Source organism: Mesoplodon bidens, assembly GCF_964165515.1.
Source record: "Mesoplodon bidens genome assembly, contig: HAP1_SCAFFOLD_49, whole genome shotgun sequence".
Classification (NCBI taxonomy): Eukaryota; Metazoa; Chordata; class Mammalia; order Artiodactyla; family Ziphiidae; genus Mesoplodon; species Mesoplodon bidens.
The window spans coordinates 3110065-3135661 of record NW_027671810.1 but is presented as its reverse complement, the minus strand read 5'-3'; the positions used below and the strand labels follow the sequence as shown (position 1 = coordinate 3135661).

General features: G+C 42.3%; 1 long non-coding RNA gene across 3 annotated transcripts in view; it reads left to right on the top strand.

The window, feature by feature from the left end:
* The window catches only part of LOC308610983, a 104520-nt gene that overhangs the window by 14218 nt on the left and 64705 nt on the right, over positions 1 to 25597 (top strand). For 2 of the 3 annotated variants that reach the window (XR_014014720.1, XR_014014722.1), the window contains exons 2-4: positions 15045 to 15136; positions 21227 to 21338; positions 25335 to 25446. This is a non-coding gene — a long non-coding RNA (uncharacterized lncRNA). The remainder of the gene's footprint in view (positions 1 to 15044; positions 15137 to 21226; positions 21339 to 25334; positions 25447 to 25597) is intronic. The other variant, XR_014014721.1, reaches the window with a different exon arrangement.

The following is a 25597-nucleotide window of genomic DNA, read 5'->3' as shown; positions in this document are numbered from 1 at the left end:
AAAGAAGATAGTCTTCACCAACATGGGTGGGTGTCATCCAATGGATAGAACAAAGAGGAAGGGCAAATTTGCTCTTTGCTTGAGCTGAGACAGACATCTTCTGCCCTCCAACATCAGCACTCCTGGTTCTAGAGCCTTAGGACTTCGACTGAATTACACACTGGCTTCCCTGGTTCTCCAGCTTGCAGACTGCAGATTGCGGGGCTTCTCAGCCTCCACAGTCATGTGAGCCAATTCCTATAATAAATCTCCTCTCATCTCTCTTTCTCTCTGCATATATATACATCCTATTGGTTCTTTTTCTCTGGAGAACTCTATTACAACTCCATTTCACATATGGGAATACTGAGGCACAGAGAGTTAATAGCTTTCCCCAAATCTCACAGCTAGTGGGTGGCAGAGCCTCTCTGCAGTCAGCATTCCTTAAGCGGGGTGCCTGCCACCCCTCAGGTAGATTAGTGACTACCCCTTTGAGCTAAGGCCTAACTTCTGGGTTTAACTGAAGGAGCTGGACCTGGAGAAGTCCAGTTTGGAGATGGTTGGAGTTCCTGTCACCCAGGAGCATGAGAAAATCCCTGGAAGAAGAGAGTTTTCTTGAGCTCACGGACAGTAGCGACAACACAAAAGTGGCACATTTTTGAACAGGCGCAAGATTTGTCAAGATAAACTACATCTGCTCTGATTCTTTCCTGGCATCCTTTTTCCTCACTTCCAGTCCTTAAGGAAATTGAAGCAGCTTGTAGTAAGACTCGTTCTTTCCCAGGGCCTCTCGGTCTCCTGTGCAGTTAGTTTGAGTGGGCAAACGTGCACTTTACCACAGGGAAGAGAGAATAGACACTGTTGGAAAATGTGCCTGGTAGCACTTCTACGAGAGGGGATTTCTCCTCCCTTTCATCACAAATGGTTACCTGGGAGACTCCCTTTTGCCCTTGTATTTCCACCCCCTTTCTGCTCTCTTCTTGGCCTCCTCCCTCACCGTCCTCCATTCCCTCCAAATGACAATCTTGGACACATTTATTGAAGGGTGTCATTACTGTAAGACACTATGTTCCATCTTTCCCTATTTTGCTTCCTGCCATCCTGAAGCACCAGGCTAGTGTTCCCAGTGCATTCTGAGGATACTTAGACTAACGAGGTAAACAGAGGTAGGGAGCCTTGCTTAGGAGTCCTGGCCTTGGCCCCATCTTTCTCTACATGTGAACCAGAGACACACTGATTTCAAAGTGCGTAGGTGTGGGAGCTGGTTATGGCACTTGCCCAGCTGGTTCTTTTTCCCCATTTGGCTGTTGTTCAGGGTGTTTCTGTTCTCCCCTTCAGCAAAGATCCCTGGAGGAGTAGAGAGGGCAGTGACAGGAGCTGTACCTCAGAACCCTTTTCTGAACTTCTGATATCAGGTGGACAGTGTTAAGTAATGCTAACTGGCTGGGGTGAGAGAGGCAAAGGTATGTAGTCCCGACAGAGCCCACAAATGGACTGGCTGTACCTTTGTCAATATTGAATCAAGAGCCATAAAATATTTCATCTTCTCCAATCCAATAATCCCACTGTTGGAACTGTGTCCGAGGAAAGAGTTCAAAGTAAGACAAGATAATTACAAGTATAGCTGGTGCCCAGATCTTAGTTTCTAAATACTGTTATCCATGGATGGGTAACAGAGCCCCTTGGAGAAATCACTCATTCAGATCTGGGGCAGGGAAACCTCTCACTGTCAGTAAGTAAAATGGTGCTCAGAGGATGAAGAGTTTTGGGTGGAGAGGTAGTGAATTCTGCTTTGGCTTGAGTTTGGGGTAGCTGGGAGATACACAGCTGGAGATGTTCAGTGGGGAATGCATAGATGTGGATGTGTAGGTCTGTGTAGACATATAGGTATAAATATAGACATGGTGCAAATGGATAATAGGGCCGAATAGTTCCCTACATCACTTTGCAGAAAAATTCTCTCAGATGCTTGGGAACATGCATATTTCTGGGACCCACCTCGGGGAGTAGGACAAACTGCATTTTAAAGTATTCTCCAAATCACAGTTTGTGCACGTATCAGTCTAAGAAATACTTATTTAAAAGATTGTGAAAATGCAAAGAGCCATTATGAGACTGAGAAGATAGAGAAGTAAGAGGTAGCCCTGGATAATGCAGTCCACAGAGCCAAGAAACAGAGTGTTTTACTGCAGAGCCCTGGACCATGTTGCTGAGAGGGCAAAAGAGTTACTACAAGCATAAATGTGAAAAGAGAAGCCATAAAAGAATAGAAGAACATATGGGTAAAATTTTACCTGATCACAAGATAGAGAGTGTTGTAAGCATAAAAGCAAAGGAAGAAAACAAAGTATTGCCACGTTTGACCACATGAATGTTAAATACTTCAGCAGGTGAAAAAAATGAAAAACATTAATATAAGAAATGGGGGGCGGGCTTCCCTGGTGGCGCAGTGGTTGAGAGTGCGCCTGCCGATGCAGGAGACGCGGGTTCATGTCCCGGTCCGGGAAGATCCCACATGTCGCGGAGAGGCTGGGCCCGTGAGCCATGGCCGCTGAGCCTGTGCGTCCGGAGCCTGTGCTCTGCAACGGGAGAGGCCACAACAGTGAGAGGCCCGCGTACCGGAAAAAAAAAATGGCGGGGGGGGGAAGAAAGGGGGAAATCTTGTAGCATAGAGGTTCAAGTAAAGTAATATCATTAATATATGAAACTTATATAATCCACTCAGGAAACTATGACTATCCTAGTAGAAAAATGAGCAAACACATGAACAGGCAATTCCCAAATGAAATACAATTGTCAATTATATGAAAAAAATGAATATGAAATGCATATTAAAGCAAAAATGAAGTGCCTTTTTTTCCCCAGATTCCCCATATAAGTGACATCATGCAGTATTTGTCTTTGTCTGACTTATTCCACTTCGTATGATGCCCGAAATGCCATTTTTAACTCCTTAAGTTGGCAAATACTGGTACCAAAAAGTGTAGTAATGCTCTGGCCTAGAGAGTCAGGGAAACAAGCAAAGTCCTCCACTGTTAGTAGAATGTATTTGGTGCAATTTTTCTGAAAGGCATTTGGAAGTATATACCAAACATTTGGAAATATTTCTACCCTTCAAAAGCAATTCTTCTTCTAGGAATTTATCTTTCACAGTTATGTAAAAAGATGTTCTTTCCAGTATTACTGGTAATATCAACAAACTGGAAACAATTTGAATGCCCAACAACAGTGATTTGGTTCAATAAATTATGGAAGTCATATAATGCTATATTTTCAAAAGCCTTTACAAAGCGTGCTTTAGTAAAAGGATTCCAAACTTGGGTTCCAGGCAGTAATAGAAATGAGTGTGAAGTAGGCTGGATATAAAGTGAAGACACGGAGAAAAGAAGAACTATTTCATTTTCCTCTTAGTTCTATCACTTTTTTTTTAAAGAGTGTTAAGTGAAATTATAAACAGCAACTGACGATCTCTGTTGGAGAACAATAGGGAGCAGTGGGGACTGCAGTAAAGGAGGAAGCACAGCCCTATCTCACAGGATCAGCCGAGCTCCATGTGGTTGAACACCCTGTGAGCCAATCAGATCTATTTATTGGCTACCAATTTCCAACCTTTGCTTTCAATTTTTTTTGGCAAGAAAATGTTTATAATTGTTAAGTGAAAAAAAACAGGTTCCACAGTAGTAACTGTCTAATAGTGAATGTAGTATATCATACTATGATATTGAACTGGATAATACTTGTGTGTATTTGTACGTGTGTATGTGTGTACATCTTAATATATGCACAGAAAAAAGCCTGGAAAGAAATAAGCCAAAGTGTGGCTTTATGTAGGCCTTGGTGATCACAAGCTGTTTTAATTGTTTCTGTGACGTCTTTGCATTTTTAATATTTTCCATAACAAATGCCTACACATTATTTTTAAACACAACCAAACCCACCAACCAAAGTTTCTTTGGAAACACCTAGGCTCAGTTTTGACGTCCAGGGAGAACCTCCCTGGACAGCGCAGATGGAGTCCTCTCGAGCGGCTGTCCTGTCAGCTCTTCCCCTGAAGCGGGGTCTGGTAGCCTGGTTGTCGTTGCTGTTATTATTCTACTGTCTTTGAAATGCTCACTGGCTTTTGGCAGCCTTGTGCTCATCACCATTGCCAAGAAGTTTATGCAAGTGTGAGCCAGTGAGAGTTTACCCATTCTAAGTTTTGAAAAAGTTCTATTTCTTCATAGTTAAAGATGTACACTTTTTTTTTTTTTTTTGCGGTACGCGGCCCTCTCACTGTTGTGGCCTCTCCCGCTGCGGAGCACAGGCTCCGGACGCACAGGCTCAGCGGCCATGGCTCACGGGCCCAGCCGCTCCGCGGCATGTGGGATCCTCCCGGACCGGGGCACGAACCCACGTCCCCTGCATCAGCAGGCGGACTCTCAACCACTGCGCCACCAGGGAAGCCCGAGGTGTACCCTTTAATAAAGATAACTATACAAACGTATACTATCAACTGCAGACCTGGCAGTGTTATTAGTTTAAACAGCATGAATCCCTGTGCTATACTTCAGTTGTTCAAATGTCCTTATGAAAACAGTTATGAAAAAGTTACCATTCATACAGGTACGTGGGCAGTCTTTTTTTGTTGTTGTTCTTTACATGGGCAGTCTTAAACATCAATAAGTTGGCTGTTTTCCCCTGAGCTGGAGAACAGCAGCCGATTTACACTTTGGAAGTCAGGCCAGCAAATCTAGAGAAGGCAAATACAGAGTTGCAAACCTGTGAGTGCTTTTATTCCCTTCACAGACTTCCAGAGCAAAATGGATTGCTTTGCAATTGTGAAGGGGAAAAAAGAAAAGAAGGAAAGAATGTGTTGGCTTTGTCTGCCCGTGGTTTGAGTAGAGGGGAATTTTTTTTGTTCTTTTTTGGATGAAGAGTGGGATCTTAATGGGCGCTGCTAGTCGGCCGAGGCAGCCTCTGAAAGCTCCTCTTGTCAGAGGAGCCCAAGATAGAAGGATCCATTGTTTCCCAGTCTGAAGTTATCACTCTTCCCTTTATCCTTTCTTTTGGACCTTTTAGTGTTTGCTTTATCAGAATATTTTAATCCCTACTGTGGTGACTGGTGTAATTTATCTCATTAAGCCTCTCCTATTTTCTTCTGTTTACATGACCAATATTATTATGTTTTATGGGGCTTATACCAACAAGCCACTCCTTTGTCCCATTGTTTCAGCTCTAGGCCAAAAATCAACAAATGAAGTTTTATCTTTCCAATCTTGGACCTCACCTACTTGTCATTCAGTTTGTACAGGTTGCATGAAGAGCATGTTCCTTTGAAAACAAAGCAAGGATTCATTTTTATGACCTAAAACCAAACAATTACCTTTCTCAAAAGGTCCTGGTCATCTCTTATAGACTGGCAGAGACTCGCCTTATGAGGTGGAAAAAAAGCAGATACTTCCTTGTGGGTTGAAAGCCCAAAGTCCCCTAGCAATAACGCCCTGCTCCCTAACTAGTGTATCTTCCATAGTGTATAGAATATCCTAGAAGCAGAGAACCTGAGCACTGGAAGGCACCTAGTGAGGTTATCTCATCCAAACCCCCGCCCTTCAGCAAGACCACACCCAAGCCAGACTGAGCCAGACCAGAGGAGAATCAGTCGTTTTTAAAGGCATATGAAGGAGAGCCTTCACTCAACCAGTCACAAATACCATGTCAGAAAATTCCTTCTCTAAAAAACCAGCCTAATAAAAGCTTTGTCATTTCCTCAGTCACCCTTTTTCTTTTCCAGATTGAAAATAACAGGGTACCATCCTCAGGGAATCAACAACAGTTTAATGAGCAGTAACTTCCTACAAGGCAGTGGTTCTCAGATGTTAGTGCACATCCGAACTGCCTGGAGGCTTATTAAAAACACACATTGCTGGACCCCACCCCCTAGAGTTTCTGATTCCTGAGATGGAGCAAAGATGGACAATTTGCATTTCTAGCAAGTTCCCAGGTGATGCTGATTTTGTCAGACCAGGGATCCCAGTTTGAGAACTGCTGAGCCTAGGAACTCGAAAGGAGAAATATGAGGATAATTAAGAGGCAGAAACAAGTGGAGTAACAGCAAGTTAAACAAGTTAACCTCTACACAGAAAATGGTAAATGCCTATCAGATAAGTTCTTTGCTGTCAGACGGAGGCCAGTGGGGAAGGCTGACCACAGCGGTAATTTAGGATGTTAGCCATTAACACAGGAACCTGCGGGAGCACAGCTGAGGAGTGTGGTGTTCTGGGTAGGTGGGGAAGAGGCCAGGAAGGCTACCTGCAGAACTGGAGGCCTGAGGAGTAATTGCTGGGTTGACTTTTAAAGAAGGGAAAGTATCCAGACAAAGGTCAGGGCTAGGCATGTGCTCTTCCAGCAGAAGGAACTGTATGGAATTAAAGAGGAGTGGTGGAGTTTTTACGGAAGAGCAAATCATCCAATTTTCTCAGAGGGGAGAGTGGCAAACGAGGTTGTGATGACAGAACTGCAGAGGTAGGCAGGGGCTAGATCACGAAGGAGCGTCAGAGCTGGTTTAAGGAGTCTGGCAGGATTCTAAAGGCCATTATTTGGCATAGAATATAAAGAACAATCTAATAAGACTCCATGAACATCAGAGATGAAAAGAGAATACACAGCTATCCCCAATCCTTGTACTTCCTTCTCTGTAACTAGGACATCTCTACTGGGTTTACTCTGGCTTGCAGCTGATGTCGAGGCCTTGCTAAGTTTCTAGCCTAAGTGTGGACAAAATCCCCTTTCCTTTTAGTTTAGTCGAGAGCTTTTGGAGTTTCATAAAGGGAAATTTGTAAAGACACTAGGCAAACATGTATGAAACCAAAGTGAATAGAGAGAATACGGAAGTTGGGTCTAGAGATAAACAGACGCTTCTAGCTCCAGCTTTCACTAGCTATACAGCCTTGAGCATGTTACTTAACTTCCTGTGCCATAGTTTCTGTATTTAAATAGAGACCTAATTCCCTAACAAGATCCATAAGATCTTATGTGTTCTGGCCCCTGCCTGCCTTTTCAGCCTCATCTTATGGCCACTGATCTTACTCTTTTATTTATTTATTTATTTATTTATTTATTTATTTATTTATTTATTTATTTATTTTATTTATTTATTTATTTATTTTTGGCTGCATTGGGTTTTTGGTGGTGCACGCAGGCTTTCTCTAGTTGCAGCGAGCAGGGGCTACTCTTTGTTGCGGTGTGCGGACTTCTCATTGCAGTGGCTTCTTTTGTTGTGGAGCACGTGCTGTACGCGCACGGGCTCAGTAGTTGTGGCGCAGGGGCTTAGCTGCTGCGTGGCATGTGGGATCTTCCCAGACCAGGGATCGAACCCTTGTCCCCTGCATTGGCAGGCGGATTCTTAACTACTGTACCACCTGGGAAATTCCTGATCTTTCTCTTTCTGCTCCATCTGCATAAATCTTCTTCAAGCTCGTGTTTGTCATGCTCCCTTCTACCACAGGGCCTTTGCACATACTGTGTCCTCTGTCTGCAATAGTCTTGCCTCCCTCTTCAGTAATTACTAGATTTAGATGTAAGGCCCACCCCCTCTAGGAAATCTTTGATCTCTCTGAATAGGTAAAATCCCTCCATAGGCTTTTTTACTCTGAAGAACTTATATGATAGCACTTAATATTATTAGTTGTGTAACTGTTTGCTTAATGTTTCTCTTCTCCTAGACCAGGGGTCAGCAAACTATCTCCATCTTTGGCCTGCAGCCTATTTTTGTAAATGAAGTTTTATGGAAAAGCAGCCACGCCCACTTATTTCGATATGATCTGTGGCCACTTTTGTACTACAGTGGCAGAGCTGAGTAGTTAGAGCAGAATTTATGGCTTGAAAAGCCTAAATATTACTCTGGCCCTTTACAGAAAAAAAGCTGCCAGTTCCTGTACTTGACTATAGTCTCCATGAGAGCCCGTACAAAGTCTATATTTGCTTACTCACATATCTTCAGCATCTAGCCCAGTGTCTGCTACATGGAAGATGCACAATAAATAAATAAATGAATAAACAAACGAACAATAAATGCAAGGAGATTTTTTTTAAGTGTCTATTTTACTAGAATGTTGAAAGGGTTAAATAAGATAATATATGTAAAGAACCCAGCAATAGAGTGCCTGAAACATAGCAGATGGTTAATAAATGTTGGTAGTTATTATTCTTCTCAGTCTTTCCTTAGTGCATTTTAGTCTTCTCTCTGGGTCTGGACCTAAGCTGTCCCCTGGCCCTGGGCTGAGTCGCATTCCTGTCCTTCACCTGTCCTACTTTCTCTTGCCCTCTGGCCTTTGCATGTCTATTTCTGACCCTAGGATTCTTTTCTTGGTCTCAGATTCTTAGGAATGTCTTCTCCACTCTTCCTAGAGATTTCCTTCTAGGATGTTCAGTCTATTTGAAGCATATTATTCTCAAACCTTGTCGTAGCCTTAGGGTGACCCTCCTTTAACCTATCCCCGGGGCTTGGCTTCACGAGGGTCATCTAAGTGATGGCAGTTATCTAAGTGATGGCAGTTTTGTCTTATTTTATGGCCACCTCTTTCAGGGACAGCAGGCAATTTCTTCTCTTCTGGTTCAGCAGGAGAAGCTGTAGGATTGGAGGAGAGCTCCTAATAAGAGAGCAATGAACAGAGGCTCGGGAACTGAACCTGTGTGGCTTTAAGGCAGAAGGGATCGAAGCGCAGCCCAGAGGCTGTTCAGCCTGGACACAGGCCCAGCTGGTGCAGAACCTAAAAAGAGGGGGTTTAGTAAAACCAGGGGTCAGCTAACTGTAACCTACAGGCCAAATCCAGGCTGTCTCCCATTTTTCTGTCCCTTTCATGCTAAGAATGGTTTTTGCATTTTTAAATGGTTGGGGGAAAAAAATCAAAAGAAGAAGAATATTTTGTGATACATAAAAACTATATGAAACCCGAATTTCAGTGTCCGTAATAAAGTCTTACTGGAACACAGCTGTGCTCATTCATTTACGTCTGTGCCTGCTTTCACGTCACAACAGCAGAGTCCTTGGCGTCAGAGACCATAAAGCGGAGGATGTTTACTGATAGGCCCTTGAGAGAAAAGGTTTGCCAACCTCCGAGTTATACGAGTAGCCTGAGCTGCGGACAGTGACTTTGACCTGAGCTCGTGAGAGCCTCTTTTGAGTTCAGTGTTGCATGGCCTCTACAAACCCCACCAGATCCCAGCCCAGGGTGCAGCCCAGGGTGAGGTAGGGAGAGAATGGGTTAATTAGATGGGTTAATGAGAGGAATCCTTCTTGAAGGAGGTGGGAAGGGATGAGATGAGAGAACACAACAGTCTGGTTCAAATGCTGGTTTCGCCACTTAGAGCAGTGGGAGCTTGAGCCAGTGTCTTACCTTCTCTGAGCAGCAGTTCCCATATTTTATAATGTGAATAATTATCCTCTCAAATATACAGTGACATGGTGAACACCGAATGAGCTAATGCATGCAACAATGCCTGGGGTGTGGTAGGCACTCAACAGATATTCACTACTATTACTATGTGTGGATGGAGTACACCAGTGGAAGAGTTGGCTTTGGGGAGGAAAAAGCCATCTCAGTGCATCCCATGGAATAGTGTAAAAAAGTAGACATTGGAGAGACACAGACCTGGGTTCAATTCTGCCTCCGCTAGTGTACGCATCACTGTTGTATGACCCTAGGAAAGTTGATTAACTTCTCTGAGCCTCAGTACCCCACCCCCAGCTACCCCTCCTTTATGTAACTCAGATGTCAAGTGGGACCTTCCTACTCTTTGATTTAGGAAACATTTCCTTATGGAACCACCTGCCACCATCTCAAGTAAAACCCATGGGACTCCTGTTTCACCCTGTGCCAACAAGGCCATTCAGAAAATTCTCTTTCAACAAGCATTTCACGAATTGAGTAAATTTACTGGAGATTTGAAGAGCTATACTTCTGAGCGTGGGATCATATTGTGCCCCACACAGTCTTTTTCTAAACCTCCTCCCCTCCTCTTGCTTCTACCTCCCTTCTTTCTGAGTGAAGAGGCCACAGTACACACACCCCTTTCTCCACCCATTTCCCTGTACCAGCTGCTAAAAGGATAAATTTCCTCTAACCCCTAACAAGCAAAATAGGCATAATTATGACTACCTCACGAAGTGTTTGTGGGACTTAAATGAGGTAATGTGTCTGCCAGCTCCTGGCATGCAAAAGGCATCCCCTCCCCTCTTGATTCTTACTTTGCGATTTGAAGGAACAAAGAGAGAAGCTGAGAGATATTTTGACATAGGGGCGAGGGTTGATAAAGCAGCCAGGAAGGTCATCTCCTTGACCATCACCCTCCAGTGAAGTAGAAGAGATTATTTGCCTGGAGAAACTGGGAGAGGTGGAGGGACTCAGGGCGGAAGCCAGACAAGTCTGGTTTTTCTTGGAGTCCATCCAAAAGGGTTTAGTTACTAAAACAGCAGTTCCTTTACATAAATCCTTCAGGTTCTTGAAAAATATTATTAACTCACTCCTGCATCATAAATAATCCTAATTTTATTAATTTTGCCTCTCAGGCCAAGGCACAGCTCCTGCATGGCCCCCTCTCCTGAGCATACAGCTGAAGGGGCAAGGTCCCCAGGCAGAGGGCAGTACCTGAGCCCTGGGCTGAATGGTGTTACGCGGGCTGCAGTTTAAACTGGCATTCCCTGATGTTTTCCAAGCCCTTTCAGAGTGGGCTCTTCTTAGTAATCTTTCCTTAGGTGTAGGACTCAGAATGGGTGGTTTATTGGCAAGGTTCTGCATGCAGAGGCATGGTAATTCTGTTACTTGTCTACTTGGACTTGTTTGATGTCCTGTTTGCATTAGTATTCTTTTTCTTTTAACCTCAGAATTATTATTATTATTTTATTATTATTTTTTTTTTACTCCTTCCAAAAGAGCTGATAGATGGCTCTCTTCTATTTTGCTTTGGGCCAAGGATGCTTCTACCCAATGTTGTGAAAACAAATGGTCCTGATTAGTCAATGCCAAGTTGTATCCTCTACCCTAAGAGGCCCTTGCTCTCCTCTCTAACTGCCCCCACCCACCTCCCTCCCTCTCTCTCTTTCTCTCTCTCTTTTTCTTTTTAAACTGAGATTTCTCATAGTTTTCTTTCCAAAACAAAGTTGAAGGGTTAGCAACACCTGTCTCTTTATATGGTGTTGTTTGGGGCTTAAGAAAAAAAAAAAAGACCTAGGAGTTTAGGAAACAAGTGTTCAGTTCCTGTTAGTCCACTGTGTGTCTTCTGAAAGAGGCTTTATTAAATGTTTTGGTTTTATGACTTACTGTTTTCCCCAAATGTAAAAATAATTTGTGTTTGTGTGTAAAACGTGGAGACACCAAAAAATATAAAGAAACGTAAATAAAAACCATGTACTGAGTTCTTCCCCTGTCGGAAACTCCACTGTTAACATATTTTTTTTAAATTTATTTTTGGCTGCATTGGATCTTCATTGCTGCACACGGGCTTTCTTTAGTTGTGGTGAGCGAGGGCTACTCTTCGTTGTGGTGCATGGGCTTCTCACTGCAGTGGCTTCTCTTGTTGCAGGGCACGGGCTCTAGGCACGCAGGCTTCAGTAGTTGTGGCACTCGGGCTCTAGAGAACAGGCTCAGTAGTTGTGGCACATGGGTTTAGTTGCTCCGCAGCATGTGGGATCCTCCCGGACCAGGGCTCGAACCTGTATCTCCTGCATTGGCACACGGATTCCTAACCACTGCGCCACCAGGGAAGCCCTGTTAACATCTTGATGCATTTCCCTAGACTTTTTTCTCTGCAAATGGGCGTACATAGTTACCAAATGAGATCCTATTGTGCACACAGTTTTTTGGTTTTTAATTTAATTTAATTTAATTTAATTTTATTTTATTTATTTTTTAACATTTTCATTGGAGTATAATTGCTTTACAATGGTATGTTACTTTCTGCTAACAAAGTGAATCAGCTATACATATACATACATCCCCATATCTCCTCTCTCTTGCATCTCCCTCCCACCCCTCTACGTGGTCACAAAGCACGGAGCTGATCTCCCTGTACTATGCGGCTGCTTCCCACTAGCTATCTATTTTACATTTGGTATTGTATATATGTTCATGCCACTCTCTCACTTTGTCCCAGCTTACCCTTCCCCCTCCCCATGTCCTCAAGTCCATTCTCTAGTAGGTCTGCGTCTTTATTCCTGTCCTGCCCCTAGGTTCTTCAGAACCTTTTTTTTTTTTTTTAGATTCCATATATATGTGTTAGCATATGGTATTTGGTTTTCTCTTTCTGACTTACTTCACTCTGTATGACAGTCTCTAGGTCCACCCACCTCACTACAAATAACTCAATTTCATTTCTTTTTATGGCTGAGTAATATTCCATTGCATATATGTGCCACATCTTCTTTATCCATTCATCTATTTATGGACGCTTAGGTTGCTTCCATGTCCTGGCTATTGTAAATAGAGCTGCAATGAACATTGTGGTACAAGACTCTTTTTGAATTATGGTTTTCTCTGGATATATGCCCAGTAGTGGGATTGCTGGGTCGTGTGGTAGTTCTATTTTTAGTTTTTTGAGGAACCTCCATACTGTTCTCCATAGTGGCTGTATCAATTTACATTCCCACCAACAGTGCAAGAGGGTTCCCTTTTCTCCACACCCTCTCCAGCATTTATTGTTTCTAGATTTTTTGATGATGGCCATTTTGACTGGAGTGAGGTGATACCTCATTGTAGTTTTGATTTGCATTTCTCTAATGATTAGTGATGTTGAGCATCCTTTCATGTGTTTGTTGGCAAACTATATATCTTCAGTGGAGACATGTCTGTTTAGGTCTTCTGCCCATTTTTGGATTGGGTTGTTTGTTTTATTGATATTGAGCTGCATGAGCTGCTTGTATATTTTGGAGATTAATCCTTTGTCAGTTGCTTAATTTGCAAATATTTTCTCCCATTCTGATGTTTGTCTTTTTTGTCTTGTTTATGGTTTCCTTTGCTGTGCAAAAGCTTTTAAATTTCATTAGGTCCCATTTGTTTATTTTTGTTTTTATTTCCATTTCTCTAGGAGGTGGGTCAAAGAGGATCTTGCTGTGATTTATGTCATAGTCTTCTGCCTATGTTTTCCTCTAAGAGTTTGATAGTGTCTGGCCTTACATTTAGGTCTTTAATCCATTTTGAGTTTATTTTTGTGTATGGTGTTAGGGAGTGTTCTAATTTCATTCTTTTACATTTGGCTGTCCAGTTTTCCCAGCACCACTTATTGAAGAGGCTGTCTTTTCTGCATTGTATATTCTTGCCTCCTTTATCAAAGATAAGGTGACATATGTGTGTGGGTTTATCTCTGGGCTTTCTATCCTGTTCCGTTGATCTATATTTCTGCTTTTGTTCCAGTACCATACTGTCTTGATTACTGTAGCTTTGTAGTATAGTCTGAAGCCAGGGAGCCTGATTTCTCCAGGTCCATTTTTCTTTCTCAAGATCACTTTGGCTATTCGGGGTTTTTTGTGTTTCCATACAAATTGGTGCACACGGTTTTGAGGCCTGCTTTTCTGCTTAACATTTATTTCATGAGCATTTTCTCAGCCTAAAAATTCATCAAAAGCACCCCTCTTAATGGCTATGTAGTACTTGTAGTATTTGCTGTCCCTAACCTAATCATTCTCAGATTGTTCCACATGTAGCCTGTGTCCAGTTTTCCACCATATAAATAATGCTGCAGTGAGCTTCTTTGTACTTTGTCCTTGTGTATCTGTAAATTCCCATAGAAAGTATTCCTAGAAGTAGGATTACTGGCAAAATAGAATCCTGGAACTTCACATTAGTCTTTACTGACTTCAGTCAGCCCAAGGTGTTACCCCTTGGATCACATAACAAATTTTTTAGTAACTAAAATAGCAAAAGGGTGGACTTCCCTGGTGGCGTAGTGGTTAAGAATCCGCCTGCCAATGCAGGGGACACGGGTTCGAGCCCTGGTCCTGGAAGATCCCACATGCCGCAGAGCAACTAAGCCCGTGCACCACAAATACTGAGCCTGTGCTTCAGAGCCAGTGAGACACAACCACTGAGACCGCATGCCACAACTACCGAAGCCTGTGCACCTAGAGCCTGTGCTCCACAACAAGAGAAGCCTCCATGTTGAGAGCCCACGCACCACAATGAAGAGTAGCCCCCGCTCGCCGCAACTAGAGAAAGCCCGCGCTCAGCAACGAAGACCCAGCGCAGCCATAAATAAATAAATAAATAAATAAATAAATAAATTAATTAATTAATTAAAAAAAATAAAATAAAATAAATAAAATAGCAAAAGGCCTAGCTGATGTTTGCATATTGCTGGTTTCACGGTATGCAGCTTGGAGACAATATAATATAATGATTTTGTGTCATAATTATGATTTGGAGATATTCCAAGGTGATAATAGTAATAGCTAACATTTACTTGGTGGTTAATACGTGCTAGACTGTGTTTTGAGTGTTTTACAGGTACTAACTCATTTAGTCTCACCACAAGTCTAAGAAGTAATTAGTATTATTATCCCCATTTTATAGTTGGGAAAGCTGAGGCAACAGAGGGGTCAAACTACAAGGTAAGTAGCTGAGCCAAGATTCAAACCCACGCATTTTGGCTGGGAGTCCATTTCCTTAAAGCACTTGATGACCCTGCCTGGAAGTAACCAAGTGGGTAAGATTCTTCACCCCCGACATGCCACAGCTGCAGTGGAGCGGGAAGGGGGATGGTGAATCCACTGCTCACTGCCGAGCTGCAGCCCTCCTTCCCCCAGCTCTCATTGCCCCCTTCCCTAGCTGTGCACCCGCCTGGGTAAGGACAGGAGAGAAAGCAAGCTGCAAAAAGCACCCAGTTCTGTATCTGAAGGGGAAGAGGAGCACATATCAAGGTGGTCTCAGGAAGCTGCTTATTCAGGAAGGGAGGGAAGAAATAAATGCAAAAACACTGCTTCAGGGTCTTGGTTGTTTTGTTTTGTTTTCATTCTTGGTTTTCACAATCATTAGAGCATTAGACTTGCCTAATTAGAAGCAATGTTTCCCTTACGTTTTTCACCAATTTCATTTCAGGGTGTTCCTGGCTCATCTGTTGATGCAGTGCCAGAAGTGAGCTGCAGAACAGGAGTTACTGGAGATGACAGTGACCATGAGTCCCGAAGGAGGTAACTAATCATTTTTGGTCCTGTCCACTGCTGAGCGCCTTGGTTACAAATGACCTCTAGACAAGTGTTCAACCTGGATGGTTCTAAAGGCATCTTGTTGGAGAGAGCACTGCATGGGACCGGAGTTCTGATTAATGGCCATTTTCTTTTGTCCCGCCTCCTTGTGTTTCCTTAAAATAATACTGGTGTTACAAAAGACTACACAGGGTGTTTCTGTTTAGGTAAAGTCGACTGGTGCCGGGGTGAAACAAAACATAACACAACCACTGCAGCAAAACACAAACACAGAGCAAATCCGTCCTGCTTCACCTCCCCCTGGCCAGGTTCCACATAAGGAAACCCAGCCAGAGGATTTCCCTCGGTTCGCAATGGCTCAGGACAGAAATGTATAAAACTTTGAACAGCTCCAGCAGTGACCCAGGGAAGAAATGAATCACAGAACCTTTCAGGGATGTGGCCAGCCTAGAAATCCTCCCACGGGTGTAGGTCTCTGCAGTGGGGGACCTGGAACAGCCAGAAATATACCTTCAGTGTTTGCTCTGCCTGGATCTGACACATAGAGGCATTCAACCAATGTATGCTTAATTGCAGTGGGTTCTGTTGGAGTGAATGGAATAGTAAAAGGCAGAAGTAGAGATGCTTTTTCCTTTGATTTTGAAATAGTCTAAGAGCACTGATAATAATAGTAGTAATGATAATAATAGTTAACATTGTTTCCTGTGGGCCAGGCCCTGTTCCAAGCAATCTCTCCTTCCCTCAGGGGCAACCTCTATCCTTATTTATAACCCCATAGGTTAGTTGGCAAAGGGAGATGTTTAATAGGGGGGAAATTATCAAAGTTCATCAAGAGTCCTCAGTTTCCCTGACTGCCTCTGTGATCTCTAATTGGCCCAGTTGCTCAGAGGCCCTAACAGCTAAAAGGTAGTAAAGTAAGGAGTCAAGTTCACATTACAAATTGGGCCTCAAAAAATAAAAATGAAATAAAAAAGGTTCATTATTGAGTTCAGCCTCCTTGAGGTCACATCAACCTGATCCACTTCCTTTGTTGTAGAGATCCAGAAGCACCCTTTCAGATCTTGAGGATGGGATGGGAGTGGGGAGGAGGTTGTATCCACCTACCTAAGCAGGTTTGTAAACAAACGACAAGCAAATTAAAGGGGAGTCCATGGTAGAGTTTTATGTACAGCTAAAAACATCCAAAATGCCTTCTAATACTCAAGAATTATATAAGGTCTATTGTTATGTGTAGAAGCCTCTGAGCCCCCCTTCTAAGAATTCTCCCAGGAGGTTGGGGATTGGGAGTAGCAGCCATGTTGGTGACATGTGGTCCTTCCCCGTGTTGACTGAGGGGACTGGAAGCAGACACCGGACTCAAGGCCAGCCAATTGGATCCTCTCTCCCAGGAATTTAACACTGCAATGAAAGGATGCTGGTTAGCGTGGGCTGGTCTCTTAAACCAAGGACATACAACTCAAGAGCTGTGTTAGTGCACCATAGGCAGCAGAAGCACAGAACACCTGACTGCAGGGAGAAGGAAGCAGATGTGCAGGGAGACAGATGAGGGCCCTGAAGTAAGATACTGGAGAAGAGGACAGAAGGAGAAAAAGAGACAGCACTGGAGCAAAGTAGCTGATTGGCCTCTGCTGGTTTTCTAATTTAGTTCCTATTCAAACCGCCCTGAGACCCAGCTGTGCCTCTTCTTCTGGGGTGCCGTTGGCTACTCTTGAACCTTTATCCTATAACCTCTACTCTTTTGATAATGCTAACTTGAGGGGCTTCTGTTACGTGCTGTTCCAGCTACAATGGCTGTGTAACAAAAACCACCCCAAAATTGAGTGGCTTAAAATAAGAACACTTATTTTGCTTAAAAATCTGCACTCTGAGCAAGGCTTAGCATGGACAGCTTGTTTCCACTACAACTTGGTTTCAGCTGGGGTAGTTTGAAGGCCAGGAGCTGAAATTGTCTAAACTCTTACGTATGCCTGGCCTGGGAAGACTCAAGCAGCTGGGGATTGGAAGAGCTGGAGCTATGTGGAAATCTCTCTGTCCATCTATGGTTTCTTTATCATGGTGGCTTCAAGGTAGATGGATTTTCCCCTGGAGGCTCAGGGCTCCAAAGGTACAGTTCTCAGGGAGAGAGGGCCAGGTGGAAGCCATATCACCTTTTATGACCTAGCTTCCAAAGTCATGAGGTGTTATTTCCACTTCATCCTATTTGTGGAGGAAGTTACAAAGATCCACCCAGGCTCAAAGGGCCACTGCCTCTCAATGCAGGAATGTTACCATCACATTGTGAGAAGAACATGTGATGTATATTAATGTGGACATCTTTAGAAAATAGAATCAGTCATACTTGTAAACAAAAGAACCTTGATTAACATACGGAATAATCCCAAAAGCTCAAAAAGGTATCAGAGTTCCCATAAGATTATCAGTGTTATGATGGAAAATATCCTGGTTTCTGCATACAGTGAGAATTATTTCTTTTTCTTCTGAATTAGTGAACATTGAATTTATCCATAGATGGTCTCACTGGGTTCTGCCCAGGAAACAGTATTTTAAAGTTGACTTGTCTCCCTGATTCTGGAACCATCTTGTCCTTAATTTTGCCATAGAATTAGATGTGGATTAAGTTCAAATCCCTTGTTGTTTGTAGCAAAAAGTTTCTCGTCATCTTATTTTCAAATGTCATTTGCAAGCATATCCTTTCTTGCTTGGTGAATGAGCTTTTTTCTCCAACTGTACTCTACTCATACTTTTAATAAATAATCAGGTTTTCAGGGTGCAAAATACTCGAGAGCTGTAAAGTAGGCACTGCTGAAAGATGTGTTAACTCCTTCGGGCCTCCAAGGTGCTATTTCAAATGTTACTGCTTCATATCCCATAATAGAAGCTTGAACCTTATCGATGGCCTTTCTTTGTGTGTGTAGAGGGTGAAGGCTAGGAAAGGAAGAGTTGGTGACCTGGAACGGGGAGCTGAATTAACTCTTTCAGCAAGGCTTAAAAGAAAAGATTTTAGTCTTTTATAAACTCTAAAAGATACTGAAGCTTCCAGAATAAATCAGTACCTAAGATAGTGTTATTAGATGCAATAATTACTGGAATGATAAAATCCTTGTTGATGCTAACTGAAAATAGGTATGTTCTATACTTACTTTATAACAGCATTTCCAGTACTGTCCTAGAATGAAGTTAACTATAAAAATATGCACATTCTGACTACATATAGAAAACTTCAAATTGTCATCTTTTTATTATCAATAAAGTTTACTCAGGTTTGTACAAAATTCTTCAATTTATGGGTTCAGCCTGTTGTTTGATATGTGGAATAAAAAGATAAGACCATTGATGGCAAGTTTTCAAAATTCTACCTATAATAAGTGAATATGCATGAATATAGGGCCAGCCTGAATAATAGGTATATTTTGGATTTTGTACAACTAGTGGTCTGGTAAATATTTAGCAACCAGCTTATCCGAGGCTGGGAGTAGGAGGGTCTTGACTTACAGCATTTGCCGATTTCTGTGATGTAAATATTTCCACCATAGCTGATTTCATGCTCCTAACATGGCATCACCGAATGCAGAATTGGGAGGAGACATGTTCAGTTGGCTCTTCTGAGCTGTATGAGCCAGTCCTGCACACCACTGATTACAATTATGGGAAAGCCAGTTGGATGACTCCTGGATAAACCTTGTTATAATACTACGGGGATAATAAGAACTTACTGTATAGCACAGGGAACTCTACTCAATACTCTGTAATGACCTATATGGGAAAAGAATCTAAAAAGTGGATATATATCTGTGTATAACTGATTCACTTTGCTGTACAGCAGAAACTAACAACATTGTAAATCAACTATACTCCAATGAAAATTAATTTTAAAAAATACTAGGGGGAGGGGCTTCCCTGGTGGCGCAGTGGTTAAGTATCCTCCTGCCAATGCAGGGGACATGTGTTCGAGCCCAGGTCCAAGAAGATCCCACATGCTGCGGAGCAGCTAAGCCTGTGCGCCACAACTACTGAGCCTGTGCTCTAGAGCCCACGGGCCCCAACTGCTGAAGCCCGTGTGCCTAGAGCCCATGCTCCGCAATAAGAGAAGCCACTGTTATGAGAAGCCCACGCACCACAACGAAGAGTAGCCCCCACTCACCACAACTAGAGAAAGCCTATGCGTAGCAACGAAGACCCAATGCAGTCAAAAATAAAATAAATAAATAAATTAAAAAAAACCTAGGGGGAATAAAAGACAAATTTCAGGTGGCAAGATCTGCAGCAGAGACATTTAATGCCCATCGACTCTCCATTTACTCCCCCACATTTCTCACTGACCAGTGGCCTGGGGACAGAGATGGAAGCATTTAAAAGTTGGTATGCAACCAGCAGCCCTCTCTTTCCTTGCCACTGCACCACTCCAATAAAGGAGGTCACATGTTACCAGTGGTGCAGATACAAGATGGGAGAACCTGTATCAACATGGTTCCATGAATGTCTGTGTGGAGCTCAACCCCTTTACACCAACACTGGATGTGTACCATGCTTCAGTGAGCGATGCCCAGCAAGCCATCCCATACAGAATGGCTTAAGACAACAATTTATTGTTTTATCTCCCATTTCTGTGTGTTGGTTAGGCTCCACTGGGCATTTCTTCTGCTCTTCTCACTTAGGGTCTCATGTGGTTGTAGTCAAAATGGTGGCTGGGGCTGGAGACCTTGGAAAGTTTGACTGGGATTGAACTGAGGATGGCCTCTTTGCTGAGGTCTGGCACCTAAGTGCTCCTCCACGTGGAGGCTCATTCTCCAGCCATCTGCGCGTGGCCTCTCTTTGGCAGTGGCAGTGGCAGTCAGACTTCCTATATCATGAGTGACTTCAAATGCAGAGGCTGTCAAGATTTCCTAAGGCTTCTGCTCCATTTTCTTGGTTAAAGTGAGTCATGGGATCAGCACAGAGACAGACTGGGAGGTGACTAGACAAGGGTGTGACTACCAGGAGGTAAGAGTCACTGGGAGCCCTCTTTGGAGACTAGCTGCCACATACCACAAGTAAGAATTAAGCCTTTGTTATGTTAAGCCACTTAGATTTCAGGGTTAATTTGTTCCCTTGGCAAAACCTAATCTGACTGGTCCAGAAATTGGTACTGTATTAGTGAAGATAAGATAGATGGTGCTGCAAAAATAAACCCCTAAATCTTAGCAGCTTAACACATGGGCCTCTGGGCGACTTATGGCTCTCTAGGACTGTTGCCTTCCAATGATGACTCAGGGGTCTCGGTTACCAAAGTGATGACTCAGGCCACTTGCATTTTGTTGGTGCACCATCTGGAACATGTGGCTCCCAGCTCACCTGGGTAGGAGGAAAGAGGACAAGGGGAACTCATGGCTCTTAAGTACCTATTAGCCAGAACTAGTCATATGCCTCTTGCCCCAACTATAAGGAGGCTGGAAAATTTGGGGGAGCACATGGATATTTGATGATTAATAAATATCTCTGTCATGAAGTTATATGGAGCTCTTCGCCTCTTTCGTTTTTCCTCCCTTCTCACCTCACCCTCTATAAAAATTTTAAGAAAAAGAGAGAGTTGGGGGCAGGAGAGGGAGATAGGAAGGAAGGAAACAGCAAGGAAGGGAGGGAAAGAAGGAAGCAGGGAGGGAGGGGTGGAAGGAAGGAAGAACACCGGAAAGAATTTATAGGATGCAAATACAACGACTAAACTATTAACAAAACTATTAACAAGTACTGCTAAACAAAATCTATTAAAAAATAATAGCAAAGGCTTTCACTGTGTTTTTAGCTTTTTTTTTTCCTTTTAATCAGCAATGATAAGGAAACTAAACCAGATTAAGTGCTATCTTATTGGAGATACAAAGGCAAACAAAGGGAAAGAAGTGATTGAAGAGCACTTCAGAAAGCTCAGTACATTCAAATCAGCAGGGCCTGATTACTCACATCCAACGGTGCTTAAGGAATTGGCAACTGTAGTTGCAGGACCACCAGCCTTTATTTTAGAAAAGGAAGGTTGGACAGGAGAAGGTCCTGACAAGTAGAATCTGCAGATGGAGCATCGTTGTTTTTTTTTTTTTTCAACAGAGAAAAGCACAACTGTAGTAATTATAGACTCTTCAGCTTATCTTGGATACCTGGGAAGATACAAGAACAAATCATCAAACAATCAATTTGCAACCATCTAAAAGAGCATAAGGTACTGGGTAGTAATCAACATGATTTTGTGAAGTACAAATTATGCCAGACCAATTTAATTTTACCAAGAGAGGATGATGAGCCTGATGCAAGAGGGGAAAGCAGTACCTACAGTTGAACTTCAGTAAGGTTTTTTTGTTTGTTTTCTTTTCTTTTTTTATCCATCCCCTGACATTTTCAGTATCAACTCTCCAAGAGGATGCTACCTAGATCAACAATTGGGTGGGCACGACTCTGGATGAGGCACTCAGCGTGATAAAAACAAAGATTCTGCTCTAGGTTGACATACTTATTAGTAATAGTTATTGTTATTTTAATCAGTTGATGTGGACAAAGAAGATGACAGAGGTAAAGAAGATGTTGAGATAAAAATAACATTCTCTACTACAGAGGGGAAGTATGAGAGAAAAGAGGAGATATAAAAACCAATCTAAGAAATCCAGCAGCTAAATAATATGGGATCCAGGAAAGGAGAACAGAGAAAATGGCAAAAGGGAAATTTCTAGAGAAATTATATAAGAAAATTTCCCAGGAAAGGACATACATGTTTACATTAAAAGAGCCCACTGAGGGCTTCCCTGGTGGTGCAGTGGTTGAGAGTCTGCCTGCCGATGCAGGGGACGCGGGATCGTGCCCCGGTCTGGGAAGATCCCACATGCCGCGGAGCGGCTGGCCCCGTGAGCCATGGCCACTGAGCCTGCGCGTCCGGAACCGGTGCTCCGCAACGGGAGAGGCCACAGCAGTGAGAGGCCCATGTACCACAAAAAAAAAAAAAAAAAAAAAAGCCCACTGAGGGCCAAGTACAGTAGATGGGGAAAATAAGCCACTTGGATACAACACTGTAAAAATTTAAAACTCTAAGAATAAATAAAATTTGTAAAAGTTTCCAGAGGGAAAAATTAGGCCACCTACAGAGGAATGAAAATTGAGCAGCCAAATTCTCATTAACCTCTCTGGCTGCTAGAAGATAATAGAGTGGTCCTTTCAATTCTGGGGGAAATTGAATTTAAAAATAATTTCTATATTCAGCCAGCCTATCATTCAAAGAGTAGAATATAGGCATTTCACATAAACCAGCACTTGGAAAGTTTACTTCCCAGACTCCTTTCTTAAGAAGTTACTTGAATATGTATTCCAGCAGAATGAGGATATTATCCAAGAAAGAAGAAGGCGAGGGTCCTAATATTGGAAACAGAAGTAGAGTATAATACAAAGTCTTCCAGTTTAGAGCAGGAGAATGAAGAGTTCCAAAGGTAAGGACTCTTGGGCAGGAGAGAACTCCTTGCAGCTCATGGTGTGATTGAGGGAACACAAAATAAAAAGAAACAAAAAACAGAAAAGACTTGAGTGTTATGATAAAGTATATATTTAGACAATAAAAATGACAGGCAATTAAGAACTCCAGAAAAAAACAAAAAGCTAACTGAGAATGTTATGGTCCAATTTTGAAGAAGAAGAATATGTAGGATTTTCAATAATATATAGACTGTTAGAGAAAAACTAGTACATGGTGTTAAAACATTATCCTTTGAGTAGGTGAGGAGTTATGACAGTGCCCTCCTAGAAAAGGAAGTGGCAATCCTAACATTCTCCTTAGCTTGGCAGTGCACGATGTTGATGTAGTCTTAATAATGTAAGTACTTTGGCTTTAAACTCTTGCAGTCAATGGACAGAGTAAGGAAGATCTTGGCTATGTTGCAGAAAAAAGAGGCAAACATTAATCTTCATAATATGAAAGTATAGCTGACCGAAGGTGGGAAGTGCAAAATGAAGGAAATACGAAGAGAAGAATAGTATCACTGACACCCTCAACTTCTATAATGAGAAGTCAAGATACTCAGGTTTTCAGAATGAGAAATTGAGGCATAACATAATATTTAAAGTTACAAGGGTAACCACAACAAAACTTAAAAATAATGATATAACTACCCCAAACTGGGAAGAGTTGGGAGGAAGAAGAAGATAACATAAATGAGCTAAATGCTTATCTTTTGTAACTGGAGGCCATCCATAACCAAGAAATTGAAAAGAGGAATCACATATTCAAAGAATGTATAATTCATGAGTGATTTTTCATAGGCATACGTTGAAGGTCGTGGGCACAATCTCAGAGCACAGGTATCAACAATCTCTATAGCTTAAGGACACATTATGGTGTTGATGATCTTGCAGCCATGACATTTTTTCCCATTCCATTAGCCATGTCCTGTTATAAGATTATACTTGCAAACTTAAAGCCCTATCTGCTTTAATGCTTTTTAAGTTTTTCTCAGAATTATCTCTAACATTTCACAGAGTACTCTCTCCAAAATTAATAGCATGGTATATGGCCACGTGGCCTCTTTATGGTATTTTATTATATCTAATTTCTGTTCCCCAAGAGTATATTCTCAGAATTAGGGTTTTGCCTCCACTGGATGAAAGCTTAGATGACCTTGTTATAGGAGAAAAACTATTTTAATATTATAACTCTAAAAATTAAAATAATACAAAAGTCACTTGAATCACTTCTAGATGTTCCTGTGCATTTAAATAACAGCATGTTAACAAGCTCCTGTTAAATGATGGCAGATGCAAGTAGAACTCTGCTGTAACTTCATAATTGAGGTCCAAAAAATTCAGTCGTGTAATGTGTGGGACCCACTTAGTGCAGAGTTCATGAAATGACCAACGTGAACTGGCTCCAGGAGGACAGGAGCCAGTCACCAAACTCGGCATATCCAAATTTCCATTATCAAAGAGTGTGTAATTACAAGCTCCACAGTATTTCTGATTACTGGCTAGAGTGGCATGCCACATAGCCACACACGTAAACTCAGTTGCCATACACACTGCCTACTAGCTTTAAATTATGCAATTCTTTTTTTTTTTTTTTTTTTTTTTTTTTGTGGTACACGGGCCTCTCACTGTTGTGGCCTCTCCCACTGCGGAGCACAGGCTCCGGACGAGCAGGCTCAGTGGACATGGCTCACGGGCCCAGCTGCTCCGCGGCATGTGGGATCTTCCTGGACTGGGGCATGAACCCTTGTCCCCTGCATCGGCAGGTGGACTCTCAACCACTGTGCCACCAGGGAAGCCCTAAATTATGCAATTCTTTATTACTCTTGGCAAGAGTTAAACTATTTCAAATTTCACCGAAATTGGTACTTACCTAATAGGGCAATTACACTATTTCAAATATTCATTATTCTAATTTCTCTACAACATGAGTATATTGTAAAAGAGCGGTATTTACTTTTTAAAATTAGGGCAAATCAGGGGGGTGTTTGCAACCAGAAGAGCTAAAAGCAAAAATCTTTAAAACAGTGTTCACAAGAGGTGGAATTAGGGTTGGGTAGGGATCATCATAAGCTTCTCTGTATCATTTCTTGTACACTGTTTAACTTACTGTAAGGTGTATTTACTACTCTAACACAGTAAGTATTATATTATAGTAATTAGTTTCATAAAAACAGTAACGGTTGCTGCTCTTAATGTTTCTCAGTGACTGGTCCCTGCAATACTTGTTAAAAATGCAGAATCCCTGGTTCCAAACACAGTCCCAGTGAATATGACCCCCTCTACAGGGGCCCAGGAATCTGCATTGGAACCAGTGGTTTAGACCCAGATCTTACTAAAGGCTCACTTGTATGTCTTCTTCAAGCATATTTCAGGATTGAACTTCTTGTGAAACCATCACATGCTGCATTGCCTTCTGTGGTGTTTACCATATCCCAGCATCCTTCCTTCCATTTCTGTACCACTAAAATGAAGAAAAAAAACCAAAACGACCTCACTGTCTCTCTCTTTTGGTGTATGATATTATCTAGGGGAACAGCAGTTCTTTTCAAGGTCCTTTAAGCTGTGCAACCTCTTGAACATGGAACAGCTAAGAAAATCTCAGTTTTAAAATTCATGACAATGACTGGTTTCTTAATTATGTAAGGAGAAAGATTTTGAGACTGTCTTTATATCTTATTTTGGTGCTAATCATTTTTTCTCATTCCCATGACTGCAGGAATATTGATCTCAGTGTTACTTTGACCATTAATGAATTTTGATGGCAATAAGCAGAGACGCACACCTCCAGCCTCCTGGGAGCTTAATCTTCTGCTACAGCGTTTGCATTTGTAAGTCAGCACCTGTGTGATCCATATTCTAACTATTTGTTATTCTCCTTTAATTACATATCGGTGGTGGTCCATCTGTAGCCTGAGAGCAACCAACTGGAGACTCAAAGAAATTATTAAAGTGTTAACTTTAAACTAGAAGGCCAAAAGG